This window comes from Molothrus aeneus, chromosome 2 (assembly GCF_037042795.1).
Source record: "Molothrus aeneus isolate 106 chromosome 2, BPBGC_Maene_1.0, whole genome shotgun sequence".
NCBI lineage: Eukaryota > Metazoa > Chordata > Aves > Passeriformes > Icteridae > Molothrus > Molothrus aeneus.
Genome location: NC_089647.1, coordinates 45,157,842 through 45,170,982, shown reverse-complemented (window position 1 = coordinate 45,170,982; position 13,141 = coordinate 45,157,842). Strand labels below are relative to the sequence as shown.

The window sequence follows — 13,141 nt, the reverse complement described above, 5'->3', positions numbered from 1 at the left end:
ACACAAACAAATGAAACACTGCACACCCAAGAGCTGTTTGGACTGCAAATGTTCATGACAGCAGAGTAAATGCAAAATAAACATTATTCAAAAATCTATGTGCAAAATAATAAAAAATATTTTTGTTGCAATTGTAAGATTGGAATCCATTAGTATAATGAACAACAAATTCAGTTCTGGGGTTACATTGCATTTGTACAAATGCAAATCTTTCTCCCCCTCCCCCCTAATTTTCTGCACAGTTCAAGAATGCTGATATCCTATTCCTCACCCCAAAACTGAAAACTTCCTTTTCAATTCAATTTTGAAAGTCAATGGCTGATGACTTAGTCCTGGAAAGGTAACTAACATATTTATCTTCCACATTGTCAGAGTCCACCCAAAGCAGCACCTGACTAACTATAAGCCCTTGCAAACTCATCTCAGGAAAAAAACCCAACAGAAATGATGGTTTCAATATTCTGCTACTTTAACTAATTCTATGAATTCTATGTTTTTTCCCTCTTTTTTTTTTTTTTTTTTTTTTTTTTTTTTGTAACAAATGTTTGATCTATCCCTGTAAGATTTCAAGAACATCTGCTTATTTCTCAAAGTACAAAACAACACAGTGCTGGAGAAGACACTATCAGGTATCAGTTTAAGTAATTCATCCAGCTAGAAAGGACATAGAAGACATTTGGTCCTGTCAGATATTTTTCAAGTCTGTGAGCTGTTTAAAGAATGTGATAAGCAGTGAAAAGCAAAGGGTATTTAAGTGGTGATAAGGATTTGGTAAGCAAAGGGTATTCAGGAAACAAGACTATTCTAGCTGGTATAGGAAATGGAATATATCTGAAATACTGTGATTATGGGGAAAACACTAAAAATAACTAAAATTAGGTTGTACAGATGTGTAACTCCAGATGATAGCAGAGATCTTTTTCAACCTAAAAGATTCTATGAAACAGGAGTTTTGAGATATGAAATATTAAAAGATACTTTCGTAAAGGTTCAGAAAGGTCAAGTAGTATAGCAAAAGCAAATTTAAAGATAATATGGCAGAAACCTTGGGGAAAAAAGTATGAATGCAAAACCAAAAATTAACCAAATTCTAAAACAAGTAAAGTGGGGGATAACTGTAATAATGGCCAGAAAATATTAAAAAGTAATTACTTTCCAGAAATCTCTGGACTACCAATAACAGAGGAGAAATGCCCAAGTATTCTCTATTCTTGTTCTTGGGCATTTAAGTTACTGATGAGCTTGAATGCCACAGAAAAAGCACCTTTTCAAAAAGGATGTTTTCCTGTTCTCCTGACTTCCCACTACGTTAGAGACTCCACTGTAATACCAAGCAAGAAGTGTTGGAAAGAATTTTTCTAGTGTTTCCCTCCAAAGCCTTTTGAATTTGCTATGTTTAATGTGCTTTATAAATTTTTAAGGGATAAGACAGCTGTTCATTTACTGACAGATTGAGACCTTGCCTCCTCCTAAGGACAGGGCTATGGTGAATGTTTAAAATGGAATGTAATCTTCTAAACCTGAGCATAAGAGTGAGCTAAGAGAGCCTTATATTTTTCCCATATAAACAAAGAGAAACACTTGAAAGTTACTCTTACATCAATTAGATCTACAAAAATGCAATTGTTTTAAGGAGTTCCAAAGTGGAAAATAATCCAAAAGGAACCTTTTAAAATATAAATATACAACCCAAAAATATAAGGCTTTAAGGGAGATCTGCTTAGACTATTCCATTACATGATATCTATAAGAAGGCTCAAAACACCTTTGAAATGTGGAATATCTATGTTTTATTAGAGAATGAACAACAATAAACTAAAAGAGAAAAATCTGAAAAGTAGTATGCAAGACAATACAAAAATTAAAGAACTTGTAAGTATCCAACTGCCCTGTGTGTCAGTGCATGGCAGGTCTGGTTTCTAGGAAGTTTTTCATCTCTGAGCATGAACAGCTGGCTGTGGGTCTATTGCCTGATCACCCCAAGAGTTCTTCAATCCCTGCTTCAGCTGTTAGGTTTCTGTTCCTTGCTGCCACACAGTTTTCCTCTACCCCATTTTTGATGTGATCTGTCACCTTTCCTCCCCAGTACACTCAGTGGGTCCAGAAGAAGAATCTTTTTTGCTAATTGTTCACCAGCTCTAGTCCATCTCTTTTCAAATTCACATAGACACAAAATTAATTTATACAGAACTGTTTCAAACTGTCACAGAGGGCTAGATAATGGTTTTTCTGGGGAAGGATGTGTTAAATGGTATCTTCTACTTGGATTGCATCTTCACACACTCAGATTAAAAAAGATTTCATTTCTGTGAGTATAATTCTGCACAAACCTTTAAAGAGATTATGTAGTGAAGCAACAAGTGAAAAGCTGCATGTGTACTCTGTGCTCACCACTGTACTCTGTGAAAAGATGAGCCTGACAGCTGTCCTGGAATATAGGTAAGTAGGGATAAATTTAGCTTTTAAGAGCAAACAAGAAAGCTAACATTTATAGACCCTTGCAAAGAGCCAGCTGAAAAGATTAATTTGGAGTCTACAGCTTTTGCAGACTGAAAGACACAATGGAGTAACCTTGCTATAGCACGACCTTAAAAGCAGAAAAAGTTACCTAAGTATCAAGGAGGAAAAACCCCACCAAACACTAAATGTCCAAGCAGATTTGTAATGATTTTGTCCTGTTGAGTTGTTGGTATAATTCAAGTATTCTCCCAGGCATGAAGTGCAAATACTGTTAGAGCTTGAGGAAGTTAATTGTTAGCTTTTTCTCAGGAAGGAAACCAGAAATGTTTTTTCTTTGGTATACTTACCAAAGCATACAGAAACATATACTTTGGTTCATATGAAACTCACTGTGAAAAACGCCAATCACTTGTTTTTTAAAATTTTAAAAGTTTAATAGTAATAAAATGGTTATAAAAATAGTAATACAATTAGAGTAATAATAATTTGGACAATTTGGATTAGGGCAATATGAGACAATAGAGACAAAGAGTTACGGATGTCTGGGTACTTTTTTCTAGGCAGCATGAGCCCGAAAAAGGACACCCCTTAACAGAGGATTAACCCTTAAAAGCAATAGCCTGTTGCATAGTCATACAGGATGCATAAATTCTTCATACATGATGCATAAATTCCATTCAAATACAGGATTCTGTCTGGTCATCGTCAGCTTCTTCCTCTGAATCCTAACAGTGCCTTCGAGGTGGGAAGAAGTTTGTTTCTTCTGATAAGAGGGCAATGAATTCTCTTTCTCTGAAAGATTTAGGTGTCCTGTGGCTGCTATCTCGCTGAGAGTCCTTTCTTTAAAAAAAATATCCTACATAGCATCGTTTCTATTTTAACAATTTTTAAAACTATATTTAACACAGAACTTAAGAGATTTAATACAGCATTACTTTCTAACACAACACATATATTCATTTTAATATTTGCGAAAAGCCAATCATAAAATACATGCATTTTTCACACTTACAAATGTTCTGGACAGGAGGGTGGAGCAAAGCACTTTTTAATAGGTGCTATTTTGTGCACTGGGATTTTTATTTTAGGATATGATTCATTGTGCACCTACACACAGCTCCATCAGCAAGCACTCTGTGACAGGCAGAATAGTGTATTTACAATTCTGTTCCATACACTTCTACAACAGACGTCAACAGCACTGACAAGCAACAGAGAACCACATTTCATGTTCTCTGGTCATAACATTTCCTCGTACATCATCTGGTCTTTACTAAAAACAAAACCAAAACCCCAAATGCTCTAAATGTCCAGAGCAGGATGGTCTAGTCTGCCTTGGGATATCTGAATTCTGAGGCATTCAAGTGAAACACATGGCTATCACTCAGTACAGTTGGCTGTATGAAACAGAAAATGGAATGACTGTCCCTCCATGGTAGAACAAGTTTGTTAGGCCTTTGAAGCCCTGCCTCTGTACCCGTATTTTCATATCATATAATGGCTTGTACAGATACAAACCCTAAAGAATAGAATGATTTTACCACTCTCCTTTGCTTTCTTCCTATTTCTTTTATCTTCTTTAATTTTTCTTGCTTCCTTCCCTACTCACTGACAGAGCAGAAGAACTGGTGATCAAGAGATATAAAAGTCTGCCATTTTATTATTAAATGTTATATTTCAGTAACACAGCATATATTTAACTCTGAGAAAGCAAGCTTTTATCTAATTTGCATTTGAAACAAAGGCATATGAAGGACATAAAACTCTGTTTAAATACAGTTATTCAGTGTCTACTTATCAGTTAGAATAGTATTCTCATTCAGTACCACTATGCATCTTCCCAGAAAGAAAAAAAAAGAAAGTTAGGGTGCACAAGAAAAATTACTCCAGTTTCAAAACATTTAGAAGAGAAGTGAAACCATGGAAATTACAGTGCTCTGGCCAGAACCCTATAACAAGAACCACTGTCCCAGAACTCGTGCCTTGACAGACCCAATGCTCAGAATTTAGTGGATTCTAATTTTATATTTGGAGCCATTGACTATTAAATTATGGAAGGAATCTGCATTAGTTTAATTTTCTTAAAACGTCAGTCTTCAATAAAAGTGATAAAATAATAATACTGTAAAAATACAGTATTAAACCAGCACTTCTTCCTTGTTAAACAAGAGGGAAAAGTTATTTTAGGATGGTCATACTACAGACCAGCATGTATGCTCAAAGAAAAAGTAAGACTGGCTGTTTAGTATAAATAAATGAACACATTCTTAACAATGTGTTATGAGACCTGAAGAGAACGTCTTTAAATTCTTTTGTTGCACAAGTTCAGCTCACAAAATACCAAAAGTACTGGCAAAAAAAAAAACCCCAAGAATTAATGTCTTGCAGTCAACGTAGGAAAAGCTTTTATCCAATACTGATTATCTCCTGTGTTTTTTTTTGGTAGCCAAGAAAAAGAAAGCATTTTACTTTTCCTTTAAAACTATGCTATAAAATGCTGAATGATTAATGATTTTTCCTTTACAAGTTCCCGTTGTAAAGCTGTTCTGAAGTAGATTACTATTAATTTTGCAATCAAAATCATGCTACACCCTATGACTCACTAAAGAATGCCAGGGGAAAAAAGCCCTAGCATTCTAAAATGCCAAAAATGGGGTGGAGGGTGAGAAAAGGCACAATAAAAAGCATTTTTCGTGCTACAGAGTAAAACAGCCCAAGCCCCAGATATATTAGGGCTATTATTCTGGAAACTAGAAGTTATTCTATTATTCTGGAAACTAGAATTATACAATATTTTATAGCATTTCCATTTTTGACTGCGAAACTGAGTCTCTCACTTTTAAATTCCCAAGAAATAGTTAACACATGTACCGTGGAGGTACAGAGTCAACCCAGCAAAACAGCTCACACCTTGAAGGCCCGGGAAATCTTTGGTTAACAAAATACAGTTACACACTGTGTTTGCATGAACAGCTTTACATAGCACAGGGGCTACAGGGGTGGCTTCTGTGAGAAGCTGCCAGAAGCTCCTCCCAATGTCCGACAGAGCCAATGCCAGCTGGCTCCAAAACAGATGTGCAGCTGGCCAAGGCTGGGCCAATCAGGAATGACAGTAATGCCTCTGGCATAACATATTTAAGAAGGAAAAACCAGTTATTGGGCAGATGTAACTGTGGCCAAAGAGTAGTGTAGTGAGAATATGGGCGAGGGACAGCCCTGCAGACACCAAGGTCAGGGCAGAAGGAAGGGCAGGAGGGGCTCCAGGCACTGGAGCTGAGATTCCCCTGCAGCCCTTGGTGCAGAGTGTGGTGAGGCAGCTGCCCCTGCAGCCCATGGAGATCCACAGGGATGCAGAGATCCACCTGGAATCCATGCAGGAGCCCACACTGGAATAGGTGGATGCCTGAGAGGAGGCTGTATGACCCCATGGGAAGCCCATGTTGGAGCAGGCTCCTGGCAGGGACCTGCAGACCCGTGGAGAGAAGCATCCATACTGGAGCAGGTTTCCTGGTAGGACTTGTGACCCTATGGGAGACCCATGTTGGAGCAGGCTGGGCTGGATGGACTGCACCCCGTGGAAAAGTGACCCACACTGCAACAGTTTGTGGAGAACTGTTGCCCATGGGATGGACTCATGTTGGAGAAGTTCATGGAGAACTGCTGCCTGTGGTGGGAGGGACCCCGCACTGGAGCAAGGGAGACTCTTCTCCCTGAGCAGTGGCAGGAAAAACATGTGATGAACTAACTGTAACCTCCATTCCCTATCTCCCTATACTGCTAGGAAGGAGGAGGTAGAGATGAGAAGGAGGGAGAGGTAGGGAAAGGCGTTCTTAAAATTTGTTTTTATTTCTCATTATCCTGCTCTGATTTTATTGGTAATAAATTCAGTAATATCTCCAAATCAAGTTTGTTTTCCCCATGACAGTATTTGGTGAGTGATCTTTCCTGGTCCTTATCTCAACCCCTAAAACCTTCACTGTATTTTCTTCCCCTGGTCCAGCTGGGAAGAGACAGAGCAGCTTTGGTGGGTGCAGGGCATCCAGCCAGAGTGAACCCACCACGCATTAAAAAATAAAACTTAGATGATTTCCCAAGATCATTCCATGAAGAATCTGTACTGAACCATATTTAGGAATGCAAGACCAAAGTACTTAATTCAGAGTCACTTTTCTGGATCAAGATGATTGTCCTTATCAGGCAGATAAAGGAAGCTCAGCACTTAGCTCAGGAGTTTTTACCTCTTCTAATGTTTCTAAGAAGACAAAAAGAAAGTCTATGTAAAGGAAGCAGAAAATGGACAAGCAATTCTTCTTATCAACCACCATAACAAAATAGCAATTTCTGCTCCTTCTTTCTGCGGAAAAAGAAATTGAACAGCCCTTAAAGAGCAACAGTAGAAAGGAAGACAAAATAATTTTTAAGAATCTCGTTTGACATTCTGAACTTGTAATGAAGCAGACCCTTAGTACCAAAGGTTAAGTTGCAGCTCTTGATCCATAAGATCTTTTTTGAGCTACCATTCATAAGAAAGACCGTAAAAAAACCAATAGTAATGTTGTTAGTATATCCCAGTTATCTGTTTGCCCTACTGAGATTTTAGCTTTGCCAAAATGCAAGCAGAAAATTAGGCACATGAGAAGTGAATTTAATTAGGAACTTGCCATCTGGCATAAGCAAGCAAATGTTAAGTGATGCCCTTTTAATATGAAGAAACTATAATCAACCAGTGAGCAGACTACAAGCTATTTCCTGTTTGATTGAAATGCTTAAATTAACTATGGGAATAGTGTAATTATCTAGTATTTTGAAGGGTTATCCTTGAGGCTTAGCTGTAGGCAACCACAGCAAGCAGAATAACCATAGTGGAAGTGTTGACTTAAAATTGACAGATTTAAACTGATAAATTTTGGCAGTCTTTAAGAATATGACATCCCAACTTACTGAGCAGAGTTTCAATATACTTGCAAAATAGTGTTGCATCAGTTTAAATAAGAAATATAGTAGTGCTATCTGGAGCAATGGTTATTACAATATGGCATTCCATTCTAACAGGCTATTTTGAAAAATAATAAATAATAAAGAAAAAAGTAGTATGGAAATAGACAACAAAATGAAGTAGGCTCAACTTGGCTGCTCCAGTTGTGCAAAATAGGAGACAATTTGTTTGATTTTAGTAAGAAACATTATTACCAAATGCCCAGGTTTCTCCTCTAGTGAACCTGTGATTCATAATAGTTTCACAATTACTAGTCAATGTAATTGACTAGTAGGGAATACATTCATTTTAACCATAATCAGAATGGATGGTTAAAAGTCTTTTCCCCTGTTATTTACTCAAAACATTTAATGTCACATCTTTACTTCTCACACTTCACTGGCTTTGCATCAGCTGAAGTGACAACAGCTGCATCCTAGTTGGTATGATCATCTCATTTACTGTCTGGATAACTACACAAACAGGCTGCTTCATTTTCAGCTGCGCAGTCAAATACTCAGACCATCGACTGTTAGAAAATGGTTGCATGGCTAAACTCAAAGCCAAGGCACAGATCAGCCCTCCAGCAGAAAACAACTTCCAGAAATTCACTGTCCATTTCCTAAGATAAAGGTGTCTGACCATCTCCAACCTTCTGTGATGACTGACAATTCCCCTTAAGGGTGGGCTGTCACACCTACTCTGTTATGGTGTATTGATCCAGCAGATAAGCACCAAGACAGTCTAAAAGTGCATTGTTCTAGTCAGCTCTTGTACAAAACTGAATGGACCCCTTTATGCACAGTATAACTAGCTGCATACCCAGTTTAACCATGTCTTAGAACTATCTCTACTTTTCCTAGTACTTTCTAAGGAAGTATCCTTGATACTTCCTAGAATATTGATAGGAAGAGGTCTTAGAGGATAACCAGCAACTTACAAGTAGTCAGTGCGAAGCCTTTCAGATTTTCAGAACGTGTACATATATTTGGGCTCTTTCTCTTTAATTGCCATTGTTAGACTTTATAATTAACTGATTTTACTTGCCTCATAGGAACCTTAGAATCTGATTCTGGGCTTGGCAAAACCATCAATACCAGAGTACTTCACTTTTATATTCTCAAGGAATTCTAGTAGACACTTGATGTACTTCTCTTTCCTCATTAACTTTGCTTGATGTGCTTAGATTTTAAGCTTGTCCTTAAGTCAAGGGCATCTTGCTTTACTATCAATACCTAGCAGTTCTTATTTCTTATACAATTTACTGCTCCTTGTCTGTCTTCTATATAATATTCCCAAAATAATAAAAAAATCAATGAAGATGCATTTTAAAAGCAGATATATAGCCTAATACATTGGCAGATGCATGTGAAAATACTTTCAGGTATCTCTCAAAATTTCCCCTCAATTCTCTACTGCTTGCCACAGGACTGAGCAAATGGAAAGGACAGCAGTTTTGTTTGCTACTGAAATAGTTTGGGGAGAAAAAGTCTGGTCAAGACTACATTCAGATTTCCTCCTGAGAATGGCATAGGAAGAGAAGCAATATTTTTGTATATTTATGTTCTTCTTACGTTTTTAAGACTGAATCAAGGAGGGATTGGCACTCTGACACCTGAGGCTAGAAGAGAAGTTGCCTCCAGCCATACTGATTTTCATGACAGCTTTCCCGGGCACATTGTTAGCTGAAGACTGGAAAGACAGGGAAGACAAACACTGAGGGTTGCATTTGTGATATTTAGCATCCAACAGCACATAGGAATACTCTTCCTACAGTGAAATGGATACCCAAGTGACTGAGAAAAAGTGAAGACAATGACTCACATTCAGGTTACACATTCAGGAGCTGGAAGGAGTTGAATGAAAATGTGTTTGCACTGTTGCTAGGGAGGTTGTTTAATGCTTGGAGCAGATTGTAACAATGCTTCATGTAAAGGCCATGCATTGAGAGACCAGGATGAGCAGCTGGTAAAGTACTGTAGGAAAGTTTGACCTTACTCTGAGAGAGAATAATGGAGGAAATCCTACAGAAGACAGAACCTGAACAAAGAAGGAGCATTTTGAGGCTGCTGGTTTAGTACCAAATCTGCAACAGAAAGATACCAACCACTTCTGCTCTTGATGCTTAATGTGCAAGTTACAGGTTAAAGAGAACAGCCTTTAAGATGAAAAAGACTACCTCTGTGAGCAAAAAAAACTGTACACACCGAACATTCTCCAGCAGCAACTTCCACACGATGACACAGGAAATTAGTACGCTGTTTGAATCATACAATGTAACCTCTACAGAACAGGTCAAAAGACAAAGAGATTCTTCTACATTAAATGGTATCTCTTTGCTCAAGTAGCATTTTATATCCTCATATATTGCAAGGATGTTGTCTTCACTGCAAGTGAAGTCTTCACTTGTCTTGCACTGCAAAAGAATAGATTGGGCTTTGTTTTATACCATTATTTCTACATCTTTCTTATATTAAGTCTATACCTTAGGTAGCTTGCTTTCTTTTCAAGCAATCAACAGTTGAAACAATGACTTGTACATGGTCTATACACTGTCAAATAGCTCCACTTAAAATCTTCTTACAGCAGTAAGATAATCAGGTAATTTGCATTTGTTAATGGTTGTATGGTTAAAAAATGGAGAAAATATATCAGCCTAATTAATATTTATATGAGTGTTATACACTCATTTATAATTAAAAAAACCGCCAACATAAATAACAGAAAATATTTTAGGCTATATAAATTTTAAAATGGCATAATCAGAAACTACAAAATTAAATATGACAAGAAAAGAGATTCATAGTTCAACTTCCACATTTAGTAAACAGTAAAATTTACATGCTTACTTACATTCCTCTGTGAAAAATATAACTACCTTAAAATACTTTTTTTCAAATTTTTACTGGAAATGCCACATAAATTCAACTACTTGTTCTGTGTAGGCCCAGGGAACAGATCCAGCGGAGGGCAAAGGCCCTGATTAGCAAGATGAGGTAAAAAATAGCAAGGCAAACAGATGGACACATGGTAACTAATAGTGTGTCAAGTTCTTCTGAACTAAAGTGACCTTATACTTATTTTGCATTCCCAAAAGGTAACTAAGCATAAATGAGCTTTGGGGTTTTATTATTTTTTTTTCCTATTGAAAGAGTAATTATAATTAGCAATGCAGAGAAGGTTCTGTGTCACTTTCTCAAAATCACCAACAATTTCAAACTTTGAGATACATATTTAATGTGCTTGGTGCAGAAGTAGCACTACTGATAACTGGCTATCTCTGAAGGATGCTTCCCAATTTCCTGTAGATTGCAATGCAGCATCTGTAAAAATGTCAAGCACTAACAACTCCCACTCCTCATTCCTAAGCCAATCCCATGCAATTCATTACAGTTCTTGGTTTCACCTGCTTTAGGAAGGATCCATAAATAGCATCCTTGTGAGAGAATATACAATTCCACAAATTAACGCTTTTCTGAATATGAATAGTGTAACTTTTTTGGGGAGTTGAGTCCACCTCAGCTAGACCCAGTGATGTGCCTTTGGAGGTATCTGTAACTTTTCTTAAAGATGGATGCTTTTGTCATCTTGCTTTTGTCATCTTTTTAAGCACTGTGAAACAAAGATTCAATCTTAAGAGGAAAGAAAGAATTTAAGGAACAATACTTGCAGTCATTAGAAAATCTTGACTTCTACAGAACTGTTGAGATACTTCTTATGAAGAACAGTAATGAAAATGTAAAGTATAATTTTGAGAATGAAATTAACAAATGTCTGCCTGGTGCGTTTATGTTAATCCGGGCTAATGATCAGGAACAATAGCCTTTTTTTGAATAAACTACATGAAAATCTCACCTAATAAAGTAAATATTTAAAAGGAGGCTATTGATTTTATAAAGAGGGATGTTTATGGAGGCACTGAAAATGTACACTAGAATAGTCTCCAAAAGAAAGTTTTACAAATTAGATGCTTTGAAACATTTTCAGAAACTAATTTTTTTTGTAAATGACTCAAACTCTAAGAATGAAGAGAATTCAGCAGCTATAGAATATTTTCTGCATTTCCATTTTCTCTATTAGCAATATGAAATCAAGGTGAAAGCAGAAAAGGATTTTGTGGCTGTGAGACAATCATAGAATCTCACACCAACAGACTTAAAGAGAGCCCAAACAGAGAAAACTGTGAATGTGCCTGGACAAAGAAACTGCTGTAAGCCTATAAAGCAGAAAAAGGTATCTACAGACAAGCTAATGGGGGAAAAAATGGCATCCTGGTGTACCACATCAATCTCCCTGCCAGTTCTCTTACTGTCTTAATGGCCACTCAGCATGGGGCTAGAATCTAAGTCCCAATACAAGAACAATTAAAGAAACAGCAGGATCATACAAAGTTACAATATGACATTAATTTTTTAACAACGAAAACAAACAGTCCCTTTGGAAAGGTATTTAACTTCCTAGAAAAGCTTTTTTTAAAAAGTGAGTTCATTGAAATCTCCCAATATGTAAATAAGAAATTGTCTTCCACTGTCTATAAATACTTTACTTTCCATGTTAGAATTTGATTTTATGAATAGCTATTGAACTCCATTTGAGATAAAATTTTCTCATATCATATTTATTTTCCAGCTGCTTCAACTAATTTACAAAAAAAAAAAAAAGAAAAAAGGAAAAAAATGTAGCATAAAACCAAAATATTCACTATCTTCCCTGCACCTGTCATTAAAGTGGATGACTGCATAGCTTTTTACCACAGGACTTAATTCAAGCCACAAAAATAAACTCTCTTTTCATCAAGCTCCTGTCTGTGAAACTCTAATTCAGCATTACCTAGGGGAATTCTCCTATCAGCATTCATAAACACCACACATAGCTAGGAAGAGAAACAAAGCATCTGATGGTTTTGTTAATGCCATCCAATACCTCACACAGCTTCTCAACTGAAAGGGTTGTTGTATCTCCAATCCCCCTTTTACCCTGATATTCTTGGTTAGTTGCATTTTGAAGCCCCTTCTCATGAATGCAGCTTTCAAAACCAAGGGGGAAAATTATCCTGACCAGTAATAGTGCTCCTTCCTTGGATAATTCCTAAGTGCATTTTAACAAAGGGCAAATTTATCCTAATCACAAAAAAATGAAGTTTCTTCTTGCAGTGTCCATGAGAGGAATGCTCTAATCCCTGCTCCACTAACATTGCACAAGACAGAACATCCCCACTGCCATTTTTGTACCACTTTGATCAGTTCCTTGAGATGCAGAGAATACACAGAAAAACTTGCCTCTTCTACCCCACCTTCTTTGATGGGCTCACACAAGTATTGTAACAACAGCTGATGGCATGGCACTACCCAACCTCCAATTAAACAATGGTGAATTGAAAACACAACTGTAGACTTTGAAAATGCTGCTGTGCTTGATAAATGGATTTACAGTAAGATGCCTGTGGTGAGATGTTAAAGAACACAGGTACTGAGATCACTAAGTACCACTAAAATCCTGCAATGGGTGGTTTGGGTTGGAAAGACCTTAAAGATCATCTAGATCCCACCATGGGCTGGTACCATATGCTGATGCCAGAACTGGTTCCAAACACATCACCACATATGTGAGAACAAATTGCTACACTGGAACAACAGAACCCACTTCCCACTGAGAGAATGAAGAGTAAGGGACACTTTCTGTAAGGCTTACACATGCAAAAGTAAA

General features: G+C 37.1%; 1 protein-coding gene across 3 annotated transcripts in view; it reads right to left on the bottom strand.

Annotated features, from left to right (window-relative positions):
* The window catches only part of SGCG (sarcoglycan gamma), a 105,995-nt gene that overhangs the window by 74,701 nt on the left and 18,153 nt on the right, over positions 1-13,141 (bottom strand). The window lies entirely within an intron of this gene.